The 6,961-nt window shown below is 45.9% G+C and overlaps 1 long non-coding RNA gene across 1 annotated transcript; it reads left to right on the top strand.

Annotated features, from left to right (window-relative positions):
• Positions 1–678: 678 nt before the first annotated feature.
• On the top strand, positions 679–4,551 carry LOC123061876 (uncharacterized). Its single transcript, XR_006429390.1, has 5 exons — positions 679–1,706; positions 1,789–2,407; positions 3,509–3,585; positions 3,695–3,767; positions 4,314–4,551. It is a non-coding gene; the product is annotated as an uncharacterized lncRNA (long non-coding RNA).
• Positions 4,552–6,961: the final 2,410 nt, after the last annotated feature.

Genomic DNA, 6,961 nt, shown 5'->3' with positions numbered 1-6,961 from the left:
GGACCCCTATGCGCCGCCTGACGAGGTTGCGCCGGACCCCTCAACTTTGGATTGGTTTTGGGGCTAGTACAATCTTTGTCTATGGAAGTCGATGCCGTTGGCTGAGAAAGCTAGGCAAGTGGCATTCAAGAAGGAGATGGCGGAGGAGGAAGCCAGGTACCAGGCGGCCTGTGAAGCCCGTGATGCCGCCTAGAAAAGGAGGCGGCGGAGCTTTGGGGGCGGGCGCGTCATCGTGCCGAGGAGGTGTACGAAGACGGGTACTTCGTGAGGAAGGTCATAGGCGTTGGTCGCCTCGTTGCTGCGTGGAGGTGGGCCGATAAGCTCCAGCGTGCCACCGACGAGGAGCTCCGGTGGGCGCCCAACGAAATGGCAACATCGGCCGCGCGCATCCGCCAGCAAGAGGCAGATCAGTACGTCAAGCGCTGCGAGGCGGAGGAGTCGGAGTACTGCCTCCGCACAGGGAAGATGTCGCGCACCAGGGAGCTGCTGGCGAGGGGCTGCCGGAATACTAGCCTAGGAGGGATTATCAGTTTTAGTATTGTTCGTTTTGAATTTTATGCATTGTACCTAGTAGTTAAGTATCATCACGTGTGTGTGTATATACTCCTATATATATACTCCTATATGGCTGGACTATTCTGTTACTATCAGGCCCTATACCGGAGCGACCCGACACAATCTCCCGAACCAGCCCACCAGCCCGAATCGGTAACAAACAAAAAGAAAAATGTGGAACCCGCTGCGCACGCTGCCTCCTCCCTCCCCGCCGCCGCGCCGCCTCCTTCCTCCCCTGCCCGCTCGCCGCCGCCCACGGCCGGCCCCAACCAAGCGCTGCCGCCCGCCGCGCCCGCCGCCCCCAACCACCGGCCGCCATGCAACTCTCTCCTCCGGCCGTCGTGCGCCTCCCAACCCCGGCCGTCGCGCGCCTCCTACCCCGGTCGTCGCGCGCCTCCGACCCCACCCGTCGCTCGCCTCCGACCCCTGGCCGCCGCGCGCCTCCCTCCACCCGGCTCCCTGTGCAGCTATGGAATCCGTCCTGGCTGATCTGCTCTAGCCGTTCAACTTTGCGTCTTCCGGCCGCTCGGCCAGCGGAGCTCGACGAAGAGCACCCCGGTCTCACTTGTGTGTGGAGTTCTGAGCATCTTCTACCGCTGTGTTCTGCTCTCTTCTATTTTCAACTGAATGCGCTGCCATGTGTGGATTTACTCTCGACTCGCCGGGGCTCCTCCACCTCTAGCCGTCGATGCATAGTTCATTGTCAGTACAGGCTCTGAAGCTGCCTAGTACATGTTGGGGGACATTTCTGGAATCACGTTTCCTTCTTGCAGCTGTAATTTTGATTGCATAGCAGTATAGTTTAGTTGTCTCTAAAGTTTTGATTCACATCAGTACAATTTAGTCCCAGCTGCCATGATTCTGCAAACCATTGTGCTACCAAAAAGATGGTGCTTTGTTGCAACAAATTGTGGGGAAAATGCAGTGAAATAGGGCCAGTACAAGCAGATGGTGCTTTGTTCTGTAGGCTGCCACTGTTCTGCCTGTCCGGTAATAGCGGCGGTGAGACGAACACCGTGCGCGCACCTGTGTGACATGAAGCGGAGGCATCACTATGGCCGCGTACAGAGTGTTGGGACTGCAACAATTCCCAAGGTCTAAAGCGTAGAGGACGTGCTTGTGAGCTGTGATGTTCTGAACTTGTGATATATGTATGCATGTATGCTTTGTTTTGTGATGGATCACATATAGATCAATTCTTTTTCTTCTACTGAAAATCAATATGTTCTGCAGCTGCGGCGGTGAGAGGCAGACCCGCTCATGTTACTCCATCTCCCAAGCTAAGTTTTCTGCTATTTTTGATGTTATTCCTAAAAGAAAATCATTTATACATGGCCAATGTGAATGTGCAGTCTGGTGTAGTGCAAAAGAATAGTCACGTATGTGGTTAATTAGCTGAGCATGCAGGGCCTGTTTGAGCTTTAGGTGGAAACTAGTTGGATACTAGCGTTTTTGGAAAATCAAGTTGTTCTTTCTTTACATGATTTACAAACTCACATTGCATTCTCCTGTTGCTTTACTCTTCCATCTCATATTGCTTCATTCTATATGATTTGAGTTATCTAAAAGAGTTTTTGTTCCTGCTATCTACAGAGATACATTCTTTTAACTGAAAAATGTTGTATCTGGCGGCCACCACTCCTTGGAACTTTTCTTCCATCTGCTTGTACGCAGACCATGGTGCTTCACTTTGTTCTTATCTTTTTTTTTTGTGCAGCCAGTCAGTGCTTCTTCTTGATCTCCTGACCACCAGCGCCGCTTCTTCCGGGCCTTCTGCTCATGGCGCTCGAGCTGTCTGTACATTTTTTCCTCAGTTCTAAATTCCCAGAGCGCCAGTCCAACTACATATCAGGTATACTATGTTGCCTCTGCGATTTTCCGTATGCTTGTATGTACAAAATATGGTACAGTTGCTGCTTCAATTTCTGCCAACTCTGAATGCCAGTGGCGGAGCTAGCGACAAATGACTAAGGGGGCCATGGCGTGTATGGAGGGCTAGTTTCTTCACAAACTATATTTCTCTCAATTTGTGACAAACAAATTCAGAATTTCTTCACAAAAAAGTCCAAGAGCTGGGGGACATGGCCCCTGCAGTAATACACATAGCTCCACCAATGCCGCATTAGCCATTTTTATTTTTAACACATACATCTAGCTCAGTTCAACGCTGCAACCACAGGCCGTTCAATCTCTCTGCCGTGGACACGCCCCTCCGCTCCTTCTGGTTGCCTATCATCCCGGTGTGGCCAGGGCGTTGGGTTCGCCACCACTGCGACCATCAGTCCAACCCGGCCGCCCCAGGCCGTTCACCGTCGCAGCTACTAGGCCGATTGTGTCGAGCCTCCTGCCACTGCTGGTGGGGCTCCATCGCTGCACCGCCCATACCGTTCACCGCCGCCACACCGGGTTGTTCAACAACACAACCCGAAGCAGTTCAACGCCGCGGCTTGGGAGGCACACACTTCGCCCCTCCATCCCAGGGGAGCAGTACATCTCCTTGGGCGTGAGCAGTCCATTGCCGATGTACACTGTTGCTCTAAGCTCCTTTCCAACTGCTCCAATATGTCCAGCGCCGTCCCCAGTCCAGCCCCGTGGCATCCGGACGATCGAGTTCATGCCGAGCAGCAGTCCACGGCCATCAGCTCCTATTTCCACTATAGTGGTTGGGTTGCCGTTTTCCTCATCCTTCCCGGTGCGAGACAACCCAGCCCACATGCTGCTGCCGTCCGCCACCCCAAAATAGCTTTGGCTCTTCCTCAAGCAACCATTTGAAGAACCTTTTGGTGTTTTTTCTGCTGGTAATTGATTTTAGCAAATTGTAGCTATCTTGCGTATGGAACTTGAAAGTTCAAGATTGCTGTAGATTCAATTCTTGTAGTATAAATGTCCCAAAGTTCAGTGACATCGCTAACTGATGTATTGTGGTCTTGCATCTCCAATGTATGTTGCTCAGCATCCTCCCAATCCGCTCGATCTCGTCCTGCTCTGGAGCATGCTTCAGTTCAACAAAAAGCTCCGGAAAAGTTCAAAGTACTTTGTATTTATGGGCTAAAGTATATTATTTTTTGTAATGCTACATCATCAGCTATAAAAATTAGCTTAAGTCCTCTTTAACTCTTTTTTGCATCTCATATGCCAGGCTGTGGATTGCGCCCAGCACGTCGTTCTGCAGTGAGCCAGGATAGAGGTTGTTGGACACTGTCGTGCACACCGTGAGCAACTGTGGCCATTGGCCACCCCTTCAGCCAGTTGTCTTTCCTTGGTTTGGTCTTGAATTGAACCGTTGAAAAGTTGGTTATGAACCTGTGACCTTCTGTTTGAATTGAACGGTTGAACTGATGAACTACTACCTATGATCTTGAACTGTTGGAATTGAAATGTTGAATTTGGTCATGACTTTACCGGGGACAAAGCATAGTTTAGTTTCTAAATTTTACAAAGATCATACGCAAAAATATTTGATATACAGATACAAAAGAACTCTATAAAAGATCATGGGTTGGTTTGTTGAAGACATGTGTTTTTGTGTATATTTTTAAGCTCGTAGTTCTATATTATATTTACGTATCCTTCAAGATAGTGGAATTTCAAAGAAAATAGTGTGCTCTCGTTTGTGTCCAAATCAGAGCCCAAATTAGTTGAAGAAAAATTCTGCAAGTTTGGTGCATGTGCTGCTACAAATCTATTGTATATCTGCGTGTAGCTATTGTATGTCTTCTGAATCATGATGCATGCTATTCTTTTGTACATGTCTTCAGTGCGTGTATGGAAGGCTGAGAAGTTCCATTGCTGGTATACGCCAAGTTCAGAGGCGTTTCCGCCAACGGCGCCGAAGCAGCGGTCAAAATTAAACTCGGTTCATGTTTCGCAGTGCGGCTATTGTTGCGAATGAACTTGGTTGGTTGTAGCTGCTTGTACTAAACATGTGTGCCTGTGTTATCTTTGGTAATCAATGATGCAGACTAAACATGTTCTTGTGTTATCTTTGGTACTCAATGGTTGTAGTTGTTTGTACTAAACCAAGCTGGCTAAGGATGAAGTACACGATGCAGGCAATGAGGACAACCAAAACATGCAATCTATGATGATATGATTGGTACTTCTTAAAAGAAAGTGTACATGATAGTTTGATGTTTCTCATGAAAGGCAAAAATGGTTTGAATTAAAAACATTGATCAGTACGAATAAAAAACTATTATCAGTTCTCCTGCCTATTTTGGTTGATGTCCATGAATAGACAACAAATTGTATGAAATGTTCAATTATTACTAGCATATATGTTTAGATAATAAATAGCTCTCCGTTCGTCTATGGAAATTGAGAAAGTTCGTCTATGGACCTGACGAATATATGCTCAAAGAAAAATAAAGAAAAAATACAACACATTTGTTGCGGAAAAAGTTTATTTTAGTTCAGCTATACAAACCATGCATGTTTGATGATGAAAGTTCGGTAAGCTCAAAAAAAATGATGAAAGTTCGGTTGCTCAACCCAAAACGTTTTCGGAATGTGAAAAATACCTCAGTACTTTCCGGAAGAGAAAAACACACGATTTTTTTTAGATATCATTCAGTTCAACAATATAACCTATGCAAGTTCGGAGACGATGATACCGTGAACCGTTGAAAAGTTACAAGGAAAACCATACAAAAAAACAGAGTAAAGTCTAGTATGTGAAAACATGCTCAGTACAAACCCATAAGAACATCGGTTGAAGTACTTTTTTTGGAATCTTTTAAAATTACTCTATGAAAAATACATCAGTACAGACACACCCCTAGATCAGTACGAGTACTCTGTTTTTTCTGACAGGAAAAAAACACGACATGTCTCACCGTAATCCAAATTACTCTTCAACGGTTGCGAATTTGAGAAAACGTTCAACATGACTAAGTTTTGTATTTTCAATATCTTTCTAACAGTATATTATTTGCCTCATTTCGACAAAATTTTAAAAAAATCGCGTTCAAAATCAAATTTGACCATATTCGAATTCGTTTTTAAACCGTAAGGAATTAGAAAAACATTTCAATACGAAAAAGTTGTGTATTTTTCATAGCTTTCCAGCGCCGTATCATTTGCGTCAATCCGACAAATACATTTCGCCCAGAATTTCACCGTTTTAAAATTACTTTTAAATCGTATAGAATTAGAAAAAAATAGATATATGGAAGATGCGGATTTTCACCAGCTTTCCAATGCCATCTTATTTGATCAATTCCGATAAACCGTTTAAAAATTGAGTCCAAAATACCATTCGCGTTTTCGGTTTTGAAAAAAATGGGTTTTTCAAAACTGCTTGTAAATTGTGATGATTTTGCAAAATATATTATATATTTGTAATGTAGATGTCAAGAGCTTTCCAACGATATATTACACGCTCCATTCTAACGAAAACACGATCAGTTCGACGAGATGAAAATCATCAGTACAACCGTCTGAAACCATCAGTTCAAGTATGGTAACAAAATAATATTCTGTTACGCGTAATAGAATAACCCAGATGTATATGTATATGTGTATATATATATTCTGTGATGATCTAATGAACAATTAATATATATATTATGAATTCCATTTTCTATCTGTTTTTGTATACTAATTTGAATCTAGCTGTTATCATCCACATATACAAAATGGAAAGCGTATACACACATATTGAAACATAACATATAAGAATGGAAAACAGAGTACACACATTAAAGCAGAGCAATAAACAGAGCAATACTATGATTGCTGTGAATACAAAGCTATCCACGTCGAAACAACTTTTAAAAATAAAATGCGTCCATGAGACCATGACCAGCAGCCCTTGCCTAGGGTAGCTCTTGGTTCTGCCTGAACTCGTGCAGGCGTTCGTCCAAGCGGTCGACACGCTCACGGTACATCTGGAGCACGATCTCGAGATCCAAGTTGGCTATTTCATCGGAGATCACCAGCTCGAGGATGTGACGGCCATGTTCCTCTACTGCGCCCAGGTGGACACCCAGGCCAAGGAGGCGGTCGAGCCTACGGACTAGCGGGTCGCGGACAAGGCGAACAGCGGCACCCATGCGAACGGCGCGGCGGGCTTTCGGTGCAAGTACGGCATGGCCGGCATATGGTGCAAGTACAGTGCTGAGGGCCTCTGCCCACTCCTGGCGAGGAATGGGGGTACTGACGGGACGTGTACCCTGCTGCGACGCCGTGTTGATAGCAGGCAAGCGCCGATGGATCCGCTCTTGCTGTGCGGCGCGCCGCACCTCTCGCTCTGCGGCGCTCCAACGGTCTCGCCGTGCGGTGAGTGATGACCCACAAGTATAGGGGATCTATCGTAGTCCTTTCGATAAGTAAGAGTGTCTAACCCAACGAGGAGCAGAAGGAAATGATAAGCGGTTTCCAGCAAGGTATTCTCTGCAAGTACTGA

Source organism: Triticum aestivum, chromosome 3A (assembly GCF_018294505.1).
Source record: "Triticum aestivum cultivar Chinese Spring chromosome 3A, IWGSC CS RefSeq v2.1, whole genome shotgun sequence".
NCBI lineage: Eukaryota > Viridiplantae > Streptophyta > Magnoliopsida > Poales > Poaceae > Triticum > Triticum aestivum.
This window is presented reverse-complemented; position numbering and strand designations above follow the sequence as displayed.